This window comes from Aotus nancymaae, unplaced genomic scaffold (genome assembly GCF_030222135.1).
Source record: "Aotus nancymaae isolate 86718 unplaced genomic scaffold, 86718_ANA_hifiasm-v0.15.2.pri h1tg000017l, whole genome shotgun sequence".
Lineage (NCBI taxonomy): Eukaryota > Metazoa > Chordata > Mammalia > Primates > Aotidae > Aotus > Aotus nancymaae.
Window position 1 is genome coordinate 9,992,719 of NW_026988429.1, and position 14,292 is coordinate 10,007,010.

Sequence of the window (14,292 nt, forward strand, 5' to 3'; positions counted from 1 at the left end):
GTCTTAATTCACTTCTAGAAATTTGCTTAGAAAGTCAGACATTTAAGACCTGAGATAGACACCCAGTGTCCTCTCCTACAAAACTTACAGCACTTAAGGTCCCAGTAGTTTTAAAACCAAGAAAAGTCAAAACGAACCTCCTCTCCTGAACATTTTACACTTTCCAGATATTGTTGATTACAGTCCATAAGAAAATGGGTGCTTCACAGGCACCATAAAGAACCCTGATGATAGCAGAAAACTGATTCTGTTCACATGTCTCATTTGCATTATTTTGCATGATTCCTCTTCTGTTTTCATTGGTCCATCACCTTGTGCCTTAGATCCCAGGTTGTTCTTGCATCCTATTGGAGTTTCATGCTTCTTTGGGGCACCCAGTTGCTTATTTACTCTGTGTCTTGTTGCTATGTCACTTTGAGTCCTAAAAAGCTGTATAAACAGATAATACTTTATATGGGTTAGTAACTATTTTAGCTTAGGTGTCAATAGATAGGATTTTGTCCTGCACTCCAGTCCTAGCTGTAAAACAAAGATATCAGCTACTAGAGACTTCTGAGATTTCTTCTTACTCATTTCTTTGTTTTGTTTTATTCTGTGTTGAAAATTATTTCAGAACTTCATGCCCAACACTATATAGGACACAAAAAAACAATTATCCCAATTATTTTCATTAAGCTCATACCATAGGGACTTAAAATCAATTTGCAAAATTAAAGTAAAAAATGAAACCTCATAAAAAATTTATTTAAAATGCTTATAAATGAGATGTTATATAATAATGTGTAATTGTTCATTAAATAAAAATCAACAGAAAGATCATACTTCCAACAGGATTTTGGAAATGTGGTCTACTGTGGCTGGAAAGGCAAGGAAATTTTTTAGACAGGAGAAAATTTGAGGCAGGCTTTGAAATAGGAGTAAGAATTAGAAAGCTAGAGTAGATGAAGAAGGCTGACAGAAAAATTTTGTAGACTGAAGACCAAGGGTTTTGTCCTTCTCTTTGTCTAAGGTCCGCAACCACCTAATGATCTGCTCTTGTGTCCCATTTTTCCCATTTTGTATGTATGAGAACAGGAGCAACTTACTTGGTTTCAGTGTACTTCAGTTTTCTCATCTGTAATAAGGAATAATTCTATAGTCTTTATAATTTTATTGTAAAGATTAATGAGTTCATTTAAGCCAAATGCTGAAAATGGTGCTTCTTAGCATGGCAACACTCAATAAGGTGTTATTATTAAACTTACATTCTTTAACTAGTTAATATCTGCTTGTCGTCTATATCTGAGCACAAATGATAATTCTTAAAATAAGTCTAATCCATTTAATAAGCTCCATTTAGTATGTTTGGTTTTGCATTTATTTTTACATTTACTTATATGATTACTGGATCAGTGTGTATCTCCTTCACTTCGCTTTAGGACAACCACAAGAATCGGGTCTACTGTTTTCTTAAACAAATCTTCCCAACTGATTCACAGAGAAACACAAAATCCCAACAATGCCAATGAAGCCATATAAATGTGTTTGCCTCCTCCTGCCCACCTGTAACATCTCTTTTATTTCCTTTCAACTGTGTGCTGTCTAGCTTCCTTCGCTCTAGCACAAAAGATCTTCTTGCTGGTCCTTGAACATACCAGACACACTTGACCACAGGACATTTCCACAAGATCTTCCCTTAGCCTACAAATCCTCTTCCCCTTGATCTCCAAATTGCTTACTCCTTCACCTCTCAGGAATTTATTGAAATGTCACCTTCTCAGTGAGGTCTACAACTAGCCACCTTAATTTAAAAATGCAACCTACAAAACTTCCTATCTTCCTGCCATGCTTTCTTTCTTTTTTTATATATATCATTTATCTCTAGTGAATTCAATATACATCTAATTAATTATTATGTATCTGTTTAGTCTTCCTCATTAGATTGCATACTGCATGACAGCAGGAAATTTTGTCTGCTTACTGTATCCCCAGGTCCTAAACCTGTGCCTGACATATAGTAGGTGTTTAATAAATATTTAGACAACTATGTAAGATAACTATGTAAAATACTGTTGCTTGAGTGAGATGGCTAAGAAGTTCTATATTTTTTTGTGTGATCATCATGGATTTGCATTGAATCTTCAAAAAATATGAAGAATTTGGATATGTGAAAATATGGGAAGAGGTTTTCTAGGGTGAAAGGAGGTTGGAATTGGAGACAAAGGGCCATTTCTGATTGTACATATTTTTAGTGTGACACTAGGTTAACATCTCCAAGCTTCATATTCTCATTTTTAGAAATCAAGCAGCAAATATCTAAGGACTCTATGTTTTACTAATAGTTATTATTTACATTACCTGTCTCTTTTCCTCAGGGGTTTTAGGGCAACACAGAACAAATATCAACGTGTAAAATTTTAGGTGATTTATTTTTTCAAGCCTTTCAACCTTGCAATAACTAGCTTTGCAAGCAAGGCATGCCAGCTATCTAACTGAAGTGAAAGTTTTGTTTGCTTTTTTTTTTTAACCAAAAGATAAGACTTCATCGACATTACAAAATACCTTCCTGTTTTATTATTCTCACCGTCACTTATCACCATCATAAAAACCTACAATCTATGAGAAGCAGTTGGAGGAGTAAAGCTATAAATGTACTATCCATGCCAATGAGAAAATGCTGGCCCTTAGAGGTTCATCTGGTCCTTAACTCTTATTCCACTTTTGTTATTTGTGACATGTAGTTCCCACCTACGCAATACTGAGTACAAAAAACAAGCAATAATGTCCAAGATCTGTAGACATCTTAAATAATATTTTTGAGGGTATCCCCAGAGTAAACTTCAACTGAGAAGACAAAAAAACCCTTCCACAAAAAAAAAATAAATAAAAATTAAAAATTCAACATAACATGAAGGTGTAATGGAAAACAAAATACAATAAGAAAAGAAAGAATGCAGATTATTACTAGGTAAACAAGAACAAAGACTCATGCTGAATTGATTCTAAGCAATGATCCCCTTAAATGAAAGAATAAAAAAGAAATATAAGTAAGTGGCAACATAATATATACTATTGTTATGGGTGGGAAGACTCAATACTGTTAAACATTAATTCCCACAAAGTATACATAAATTAAACACATTCCCTGTCAAAATCCCAGAAGGATGTTTTCAAGATTTTGAGAAACAGATTATAACATTTATATATAAAGGCAAAGAAGTTAAAATAGCTATAACATTTTGAAATAAAAAGAATAAAGCTGTAGGACTCACACAATGCCTTTAGTATTCACCATAAAACTTCAATAATCAAGAAAGTGTGGCAATATAGATCAAAAGGAAGACACATCAATCAGTTGAACAGAATAGAGAATTCTGAAATAAACACCCCAAAATATGGCTGGCTAGTTAACTTTTAAAGTTTAATTGCAAGTCAATGGAGAAAAAAAAATTTTACTAAATAAATGATGATGAAATGATTGAACATACACATGTTAAAAAAAATGAACTTTGACCTATACTTTATATCACATAAAATCGAAAAATATTTAGTCAATTATATACCTAGGTATAAAATGAAATAAAATTATAAAATCATTCAGAAAAACTGGAGAAAACATTTATAATGTTGAGCAGTTAATGAGTTCTTAGAACATCAGTGGCACAACCCATTGAAAAAATGGTACATCAAAATTCATCAGAAGTGAAAACATTTACTCTCTGAAAGATCCTATTAGGATAAAGTAGCACTATTAAAACTCAAAAATAAAACCAAAACAAGCAATTTAAAAATGTACAAAAATATAGGACTGGGCCGGGGAGGGAGGGAAGGGAGACAGTATAAATGACTCAAGAGTAAGTGAAGCACAGGAAACTTGGATTCATTGCTAGTGAGAAAGCAAAGTGGCACAGCCACTGTGACTATTTGGTAGTTTTCTATGAATGATAATATGATTGAACAATTAATCCTAACTATTGATCTAAAAGAAATAAACCTCATGTTTACATAAAAACCTTCTGTGAGTGTTTCCAAGATCTCTGTACATAATTGATAAAAATTGGAACAATCCAAATGCCCTTCAAATGGTGATGGGTAAACAAATCATGATACGGCGTTACAAAGAAATACTGCTCAACAGTAAAAGGAAGAAACTATTAACGCACACAATCAACCTGGGTGAATCTTATGCATTATTCTAATTGTAATAAGACAGACTCAGAGGCTATATACTGTGGGGAGAAAGACTGGCCACAAAGGGGCAACACAAGATAATTTTAAGGAAGGGTGATGGAATAGTTCTGTATCTAGATTGTGCTGGTGGATGTACATTTCTGTGAATTGATCAAAACTTATAGGACTATATACCAAGATGAGTGATATTTATATTACATAAATTAAAAACTATAAAGCAAAGAGAAAAAACACTAGGGTTTGCCAGTCATACAGAAGTTTCTATTCATGCTGCTCAAAAACAAGAACAATTTCAAAATAGAATGACCCTGGTGTGAATAAATCAACAAGGCTCTGAGCATCACATTTATTCCGCTATTCTTCTGTGAATATATTATGAACTCATAGCATTGCATATCTAATTAATTTTCCCCTATTTTTGTATACCTGCACTGTGCCTGGACTTTTGAAAATTTATAGAATAGCCACACTTTATTACTATTTCAATTTTTAGGCAAATTCAAACAACTAAGTGAAAGAAATTCCATGAATGTTCTATTTATTTACTGCCTTATAGAAGTATACATATATTCTACTCTGACACCACTGGATCTTTGCCCCACTGAAATATATGTTAAAGTTAATGCTACTTTGCACAAAATTGGTCATTCTTATTTCTTCTATGGATATTTATCCCTAAACGGATGTAGAAATATTTAAAGACTTTCCCTTTCAGAAAAAAATAGTATCTATTGGTTATACCAACCCTACAAAGTTCAGCATTGACATCTTCCCTGAATTTCAATCCCTTTCCATATGCAAAACCTTGAAAATCCAATTAGAACTAGAAATGATGCTACATTGATCTCAATTATGAGAGGTAAATCTTTAATCAGACTTTTAAATTAACCAGAAAATGAGGCCTAGTGAACTCAGAAATCACTCAGTTTATCAAGGAAGATATAGATTTATTACTGATCTATCTATTTCTAATTGTTGTGAGATGATCAGAATGGGTAACAAGGGCCTTAATTTGTTCTTAGATTCTTTACTTTGTCTTGGAGAGCTCTTCCCTTCCACCTGCCTGCCCAGAATCTACAATTTTCAGGGAAACTGTGGTTAAATCTAGGGGATATGCCAGTTTCTCTGGTGGATACTGTCTCTGTACCAGAGCTCTTGAATCCAATTTTTAGATGACTTCCTAGCCACCTGGAATAAAGACTACATTTCCCTGAGTCTTTTGCAGCTAGTTATGGCTGTGAGACTAATTTAGGAAAATGGAAAGTGATTGAGATTCTGCAGGGAAGTGTGCTTTTTTTTTTTTTTTTTCCTCGAGACGGAGTTTCGCTCTTGTTACCCAGGCTGGAGTGCAATGGCGCGATCTCGGCTCACCGCAACCTCCGCCTCCTGGGTTCAGGCAATTCTCCTGGCTCAGCCTCCTGAGTAGCTGGGATTACAGGCACGCACCACCATGCCCACCTAATTTTTTGTATTAGTAGAGACGGGGTTTCACCATGTTGCCCGGGATGGTCTCGATCTCTTGACCTCGTGATCCACCCTCCTCGGCCTCCCAAAGTGCTGGGATTACAGGGGAAGTGTGTTTTTAAAGACAGTGGCATAATCTTCTTTTGCTCTTCTTTCTTTCTGATGGTTGGATTGAGAATATGATGACTAGAGTTTAAATAGCCATCTAGGACTATGAGTAGAAAGCCCAAGCTATGGATGACAGCTCAGAAAAATAAATGTAGAATTTAACAAACATTTTCTCTAAAAGGCAAGACAGTAAATATTTTTGGCTTTGCAGGCCATATTGTCTTCATGCCAACTACTCAATGCTACCATGTTGTGCCTAAGCTGCCATAAAAAGTAAGTAAACGAAGGGGAATAGCTGTGGGTCTATAAAATTTAATGTACACATACAGGCAGCTGTGCACAATAGTTTGTTGACCTTTGAAGTAGAAGAAGGTAGGCTTACTAAAACAGAGAAATATCCTATAATCCCCAATTTACATCTGTACTTTATAATAAGAGGAAAAAAATAATTTCTCTATGACACTTTTAAAAAGTTTTTTATTTGGTCACTATGAATCTTAACTGCAAGTGTAAATGATTCAGCTGCTGTGAAAAACAATTTAGTGTTTCCTGAAAAGTAAAACATAGAATGAGCTGGAAGTTTCACTCCTAGGTATATATCCAAAAGTATGGAAAACTGGTACTAAAACTCACACTCATATACAATGTACACATTAATGTTCATCAGTGGATGAACAAATTGTGGTATAGGTGCACAATGGAATATTATTCAGCCATAAAATATGAAGTATTGATACATGCTAAAATATGGATTAACCTTGAAAACTTTATGCTGAGTAAAAAGAATGAAACACACAAAAAAAACACATATTGTTTTATTCCATTTATATAAAATGTCCAAAAAAGTTAATCCATAGAAATAGAAAGCAGATTGGTAGGTACCAGGGTCTAGGGAGAGAGTGGAATGGGGAATAACTGCTTATTGGGTTCAAGGTTTTCTTTTGGAATGATGGACAGGTTTTAGAACTAGAGACAGGTGGTAGTTGCACAATAATGAGAATGTACTAAATGCCACTGATATGTTCATCTTAAAATGGTTTAGTTGAGATTCTTAAAAAATAAAAATAATAAAATTAAAATCATTAAGTTTATGTTATATGAATCTTATCTCAACAAGAAATAAAGAAATAACAGCAAAAAGAATGAATTCAAACATATTCCTCTCTCTTTACATGTCCTGTAAGTGTTTTGGCATCAGAGTTACTTCATTTATGTTTGATTCATTAACACCAGGCTGTTTCATGTAACCATCCTTTGTTATATATTGTTTCCTTTCTCTGCAATCTCTTACTTACCAGGTATGCCTGGAACATATGTATCCTTTACTCTCCAGCTCAACAATGTCATATCCTCCTAAACATCCTTTTAATAACCATAACTTCATTTCATCAGGTAAAGTTATATTGTTCCTCCTTGTCACATTGTGCTATCATTGCTTTTTTACATGGTATTTCTCAAATAACTGGGGACCCACAATATCAAGGATGATAAATTTATAAGTCTATATATTGCTGACATCTGTGGTTGCTAATATTTAGTTGACTGATGCATGAAGCCATGTACTCACTCATGCAGACTTTTTTTTTTTGTCACTGTTTGGCTTAAGACTAAACTAAATAGAAGGAAATCAGAGTGCTGTCACCAATGTTGATATTATCTTGTTTGATGATCTTGGAACCAGTTAAGTGCAAACTTAATGATATAATTCCTTAAAATGAACTGGGTAGGAAATTAGACATGTCAAATTTCGAAGCACAGAAAAATTTGAAATATGTATATTTTCCAACCACTAATAACACTTTTCTTTCATCTGTATTACCTATGGCTATATTTGAGGCTGAACCATTTAATTTGAAATACTAAGGAAAAATAAAACATATCAGGATTTATGTATATTTTCTGGATGTCTGACTTCAGGAAAATTACTTAGCACATCTGTTTCTCAGAATTTTCACCTACAAAATTTGTAACTATATATTCAAGATATAAAAGAGTGATAAATAAAATAATTACTATAAGACCTGATGGCATTTAATAAATATGTTGTTTCATCATCATTATTACTGCCATCATGGAATCATTATTTGCTTTTTTAATTTTTAATTTATGTACACACATTGTATGGGGTACATTAAATGTTTTGATATAGGCATGCAATGTGAAATAAACACATTGAGAACAGGGTATCCATCCCCTCATGTGTATTTCCTTTGAGTTACAAACAATCCAATTATGTTATTTAAGTGATTTTAAAATATACAATTATTATTGACTATAATCACTCTGTTGTGCTATCAAATAGTAGGTATTATTCACTCTTTTAAACTATTTTTTGTACCTATTAACCATCCTCCTAACCACCACTTTTCCACTACCATTCTCAGCCCCTGGTAACCATCCTTCTACTCTGTGTGTCCATGGGGTCAATTGCTTTGATTTTTAGATCTCACAAATAAGTGAGAATATATGTTGTTTGTCTTTCTGTGCCTGGCTTATTTCACTTAACATAATGATCTCTAGTTCTATACATGATGCTGTAAATGACTAAATCTCATTCATTTTATGCCTTAATAGTACTTCACTGTGTATATGTACCACATTTTTAATGCATTTGTCTGTTGATGGACACATAGATTGCTTTCAATCTTAGCTATTTTAAACAGTGCTGCAACAAGCATAGAAGTGAAGATATCTCTTCAATATACTGATTTCCTCACTTTGGGGTGTATACCCAGAAGTGGCATTGCTGGATTATATGGTAGCTCTATTTGAGTTTTTGAAGGAATCTCCAAACTGTTCTCAGTAGTGATTGTATGAATTTACATTCCCTTGTATGACTGTACAAGGGTTTCCTTTGCTCCACATCCTCGCCAGCATGTTATTGCCTGTCTTTTAGTTATAAGTCATTTTAACTGGGGTGAGATATCTTTCGTAGTTTTGATTTGCAATTCTCTGATGATCAGTGATGTTAAGCACCTTTTCATATGCCGGTTGGACATTTGTATATATTCTTTTGAGAAATGTCTATTCAAAGTGTTTGCCCATTTATTGATTGGATTATTAATTTTTTTCCTATAGGATTGCTTGAGCTTCTTATATATTCTGGTTATTAATCCTTTGTCAGATGGGTAATTTGCAAATATTTTATCCCATTTTGTGGGTTTCTCTTCACTTTGTTGATTGTGTCCTTTGCTGTGCAGAAGCTTTTTAACTTGATGCAATCCCATTTGTCCATTCTTTGCTTTTGTTGCCTGTTTTATAGGGTGTTACTCAAGAAATTTTTCCCAGACCAATATCCTGGAGATATTCCCCTAATGTTTTCTTGTAGTATTTTGAGAGGTTGAGGCCTTAGATTTAGGTTTTTAACCCTTTTTTTTGATTTTGTATATGGCAAGAGATAGGGGTCTAGTTTAATTCTTCTGTATGTAGAAATCCAGTTTTCCTGGCACCATTTATTGAAGAGACTATCTTTTTCCCAGTGTATGTTCCAGGCATCTTTGTCAAAATTGAGTTCACTGTAGGTATGTGGATTTGTTTCTGGCTTCTCTATTCTGTTCCATTGGTCTATGTGTCTGATTTATGTCATTATTATGCTGTTCCAATTATTATAGCTCTGCCGTATAATTTGAAGATAAGTAATGTAATCCTACAGTTTTGTTATTCTTGCTTAGCATAGCTTTGGACATTCTGGGTCTGTTGTGATTACCTATTAATTTTGGAAATTTTTTTTCTATTTCTGTGAAGAATGTTATTGGTATTTTGATAGGGATTATGTTGAATCTGTAGATTGCTTTTGTAGTATTGACACTTGAACAATATTCATTCTTACAATCCATGAACATAGTTTTTTCCATTTTTTAGTGTCCTCTTCAATTTCTTTTATCTGCATTTTATAGTTTTTATTGTAGATATCTCTTACTTCTTTGGTTAAATTAATTCCTAGGTATTTCATTTTATGTGTGGCTACTGTAAATGAGATTACATTTTTATTTTTCTTCATATTGTTCACCATTGGCATATAGAAATGCTATTGATTTTTGTATGTTTACTTTGTATCCTGTAGCTTTACTGGATTTTTAAAAATCAGTTTGAACAGTTTTCTGCTGGAGTCTTTAGTTTTTTCCAAATATAAGATCATATCACCTGAAAACAAGGATAATTTGACTTCTTCCTTTTCAGTTTGGATGTGCTTTATATATTTCTCTTGTCTATTTGCTCTAGCTGGGGCTTCCAGTATTATGTTGAATAACAGTGATGACAGCCTTGTTGTTTTTCAAATCTTAGAAGAAACCCTTCCATTTTTTGCCTCATTTAGTATGTTACTAGCTGTGGGTCTGTTATACACGACTTTTACTATGTTGTAAAATGTTCTTTCTACACCAGTTTACTGAGGATTTTTATCATGGAGGGATGTTGTATCAAATTCTTATTCAGCATCAATTAAAATAATCATATGTTTTTTATCTTTCATTTTGTTGATATGATGTATCACACTGATTGATATACATATGTTGAATCATCCTTGCAGCCATGGGATAAATCCCACTTGGTCATAACAGATGATCTTTCTAATGTAGTGTTGAATTTGGTTTGCTAGTATTTTGTTGAGGATTTTTGCATTAATATTCATCAGATATATTGGCCTATGGGTTTTTCTTTTTTTCATGTGCCTTGTCTGGTTTTGGTATTGGTAATAATGCCCTCATAGAATTAGTTTGGAAGTATTTCTTCCTCCTCTGTTTTTTGGAATAATTTGAGCAGGTTTGGTATTAGTTTCTTCTTTCAATGTTTAGTAGAACTCAGCAGTAAATCCATAAGGTCCCAGGTTTTCTTTACTGAGAGACTTTTTATTATAACTTCAATCTCATTACTTTTTATTGTTCTGTTTAAGTTTTGGATTTCTTTTTGGTTCAATTTTGGTAGGTTTTATGTATCTAGGAATTTATTCATTTTTTCCATGTTTTCCAATTTATTGGCAAATAGTTGCTCATAGTAGTTACTAATGATCCTTCGTATTTCTGCAGGATCAGTTGTGATGTCTCCTTTTTTATTTCTGATTTTATTTGTATTTTCTCTCTTTTTTCTTAATCTGGCTAAAGATTTGTCAATTTTTTTTTTTTTTGCTTAACTTTCAAAACATCATTTATTGTTTCATTGGTCTTTTGTATTTTTTTCATTTCAATTCCATTTCTTTATGCTCAGATCTTTATAATTTCTTTCCTTCTAATTTTAGATTTGGTTTAGTCTTGCTTTTCTAGTTCTTTAAGATTTATTATTGAATTGTTCACTTGAATTTCTTTCTCTTTTTTGATGTAGACACTTATAACTATACACTTCCCTCTGAGTACTACTTTTGCTGTATCCTATAGGTTTTGGGAAGTAGTCTATTGAAGTATGCAAAGGGTGCATTGGAGAAAGACAATTAAAAGCTGAAAGGGTGATTCATCACAGATAAGGCTAGGTGTGGAAGCCTGAAGGACTCTTAAGCAGCACACAAGGAACCTCATTTTCTGACAACATAAACCAGAAAAATCCTAAGTCCTTGAACTGAATTACAGGAGTTATAGAATACCACAGAGGACTGACTTATTTAACCTGCCCAGTTATGCCAAGGTCAGGACCATTATGGGTTAGGACTAGAACTCTGGGATATCTGGGTTGATGCCCTCAAGACCATGAGATTCATCAGAACCCTCTGGGGTACTTCCCTTATGTCTCATTTTTCCCTGTCAAAAACTAATGTCACTTTTGCTTGAAAACAAAAAGCATTACCTACCACTCTAGATAAAACCCTATCACTTCTTCTAGACTCCAGACTTGTAATGTGGGACTTAGGTACCAAGATTCAGAGAAGTTCTGGGCCTGTTAAGGGAGAAAAGAGACGGTATCCTGAAGGTAGAAAGTGCTGCAAGACCTAGTCAGCATGTTCTGGTGGGGGCCAGGAAAGAATGTATGGGACTGTATTTAGAAAGTGATAAACCAGGAGTAAAACATAAAGTTGGTTAAGTGGGAGATTGTTGATATGGGAACATTATCTTAGTACATAAATTTAGCATCCTGATAAGCTTCTGAGGATTGGTACTCATGTGCTGCTAGTACAGGTCTTGAAAGCCCATTCTCAATGAGGTGGTAATTCCAGGATTGCTGAGAGAGAAAGGAGAAGATTAAGAGTCTCAGAGCATTGACATGCCTGTGTTACAACACAACACATGTCCAGAAAAATGCACCAACTCAGGAAGACATAGAGGACACTGCATTTACCAAGGTGGCAGGAACACACTGTTGAGTGGCACCAGCATCACTAAGAAGCTTAGTAGTAGCTGTGCTCCATAAGCCAGGGATGACATTAGAAGATGCAGTTATAGAAACTGGCTTGTTAATGGCAATGAATGAGAGATTTCTATGATAACAGAAGCCAGATGGCAGTCTTAATTATCACTACAAAATATCTGGCAATTAAGGTAATTGCATTTTGAGAGAAGTCCAAGCTTGGCTCAAAGCAGCTATTGATTTCTCAATCCCCAAGCTGCCGAATTGACACCAACAAATAGTGGACTACCAAATATTTCAGTCTTTTAAATAGCAATAGCAATTCCCCTTGATGCACATGTCACGTGTGATCAGGGAGAGCAGCAGATTTGGAGATCCCCCTGCAAACTGACTTGGATGCTTACCATAGGTTTTGCTTCCCCACCAAGCAGAGAATCTTTATTATAGCTTTTTGAGAATATGGTATATGTCATAGATTGTTAAACCAATCAACTCTTCACATCTTTTCTAGATGATTTTTTTTCCTTTTTAATTATGGGGTTTTTTGTTTCCCATCTGTTCTAGACGTAGAAAAATGAACAAGGCACATTGATTCAAAGATCCTGGACTTATATCTGCACAGAATTGATGTTTTCTCCTTGAGAAGATAAAGTAAGTACATTTTTAGTGGCATGTAAAGTCAGTTTATCACATTAAATGGGTTTATTTTTAATGTGTCAAGGACATATGATCTCTGAGCTACCAAGTCATGAAATATGATAGACCCCTCTTATCTTCTGCCTTGTATTCTTTCTGCCTTCTTTAAAAGTACGCTGATTTTCAACTGTGGAATGAACCATTGCTTCACTTTCATTTCTCGTATTTTGCTTGAGGCTGATTCTAACCCCACAACAAGAGCTAGATGTGATAAAGACCTGACTATCCATCCTGTGTATTATGTGTAGGTGACCCAAATGGAAATATAGGACCGCAGGCAAGGACTGTTTACTGGAATAATTAGGAAAATACTTTCTAACTGTGGTTGCAGAGGAGCATCATTTGGGGAACATCTGGATAAAAGAATAAAGACAGCAAGGCAAAGCATAGAGAAGGAGAGATGAAGAAAGGTGCTATATCCCTAGGGCATAATTTAAACTTCTAGGCTTAGCTAGGACTGCAGTTAGTTTTCTCTAGACTTAAAAGTAAGGCTAGCCAATACATTTTCTATTTGGCTTAGGCTGTTTTGTGATGAATTACAATAAATTGCAGACAAAGATTCTTGACTACCATGTTACCTCTTGTTTCTTATATTATAGACTCCATATTTATTTTTAAATCATCCTGAATACACACAGAAGATGGTTCTAATTATACTTCTTCTTTTAGAGAATTTTAAAAAATAGATAAGCATTTTTATTCATTTTTAGAATCAAAACTCTGTTCCTTTTGTGTGCAGAAATGCAGATTTGTTTTCTTGTGTGTATGTGTGTTTTCCGGTATACTGCGTCCCCTCACCTCTTGCTCTCCTGATCTTCTACTCTCTCTTAACTGTCTCAAATTATCCTTAATTGGAGTAAACCTTTCTTCAGAAAATAAGGTGGCTTCATTCTCCTGGAACGTCCTCCCTTTCCATTTGGTTTTCAAACCAGTGTTTCATTTGGAAACATTGTGGAAATAGTGGGCTGGCTGATAGAAATTTAAATAAGCGGTTCACAATAACCTAGTTGCCTAAGGGAAGTTAAGAAAGAGCCAAGTGTTTGACAATGCCAGAAATAACCTCTTTCCTTTATAGGTTTTTTTTGTGTGTGTGTCATTGGTTTTAAAAAGAAGAAAAACCAGACGCCAACTAACTGTATCCAACTTTTAATTTGGCCTGTGTATCGCATCAGGTACACATTTTGGCAGTGTCATGAGACTCCCACCAATACTGGCCCATCTCCACCTGTTCAGTGACTATTTCTAGGCACATTGACTAATCTCTCCTTTCACATACCATGGGAAGCCTCTGTTCTTCTATTGCTACCACTTTCTTTCTTTTTTTTTTTTTTTTTTTTTGAGACAAAGTCTCACTCATTCACACTATCTCAGCTCACTGCAACCTCCGCCTCCCGGGCTCAAGCAGTTCTCGTGCCTCGGCCTCCCAATTAGCTATGATTACAGGCACCCACCTCCATGCCTAGCTAATTTTTGTATTTTTAGTAGAGACAAGTTTTCACCATGTTGGCCAGGCTGATCTCAAACTCCTGACCTCAGGTCATCCACCCACCTCGGCCTCCCAAAGTGCTGGGATTACAGGCATGA

General features: G+C 34.6%; 1 long non-coding RNA gene across 1 annotated transcript in view; it reads right to left on the reverse strand.

Annotated features, from left to right (window-relative positions):
- Nucleotides 1-11,533: 11,533 nt before the first annotated feature.
- LOC135275613 (uncharacterized) overlaps nt 11,534-14,292 on the reverse strand; it is a 36,062-nt gene continuing 33,303 nt past the window's right edge. The window contains exon 4 of the long non-coding RNA XR_010343229.1: nt 11,534-11,604. This is a non-coding gene — a long non-coding RNA (uncharacterized LOC135275613). The remainder of the gene's footprint in view (nt 11,605-14,292) is intronic.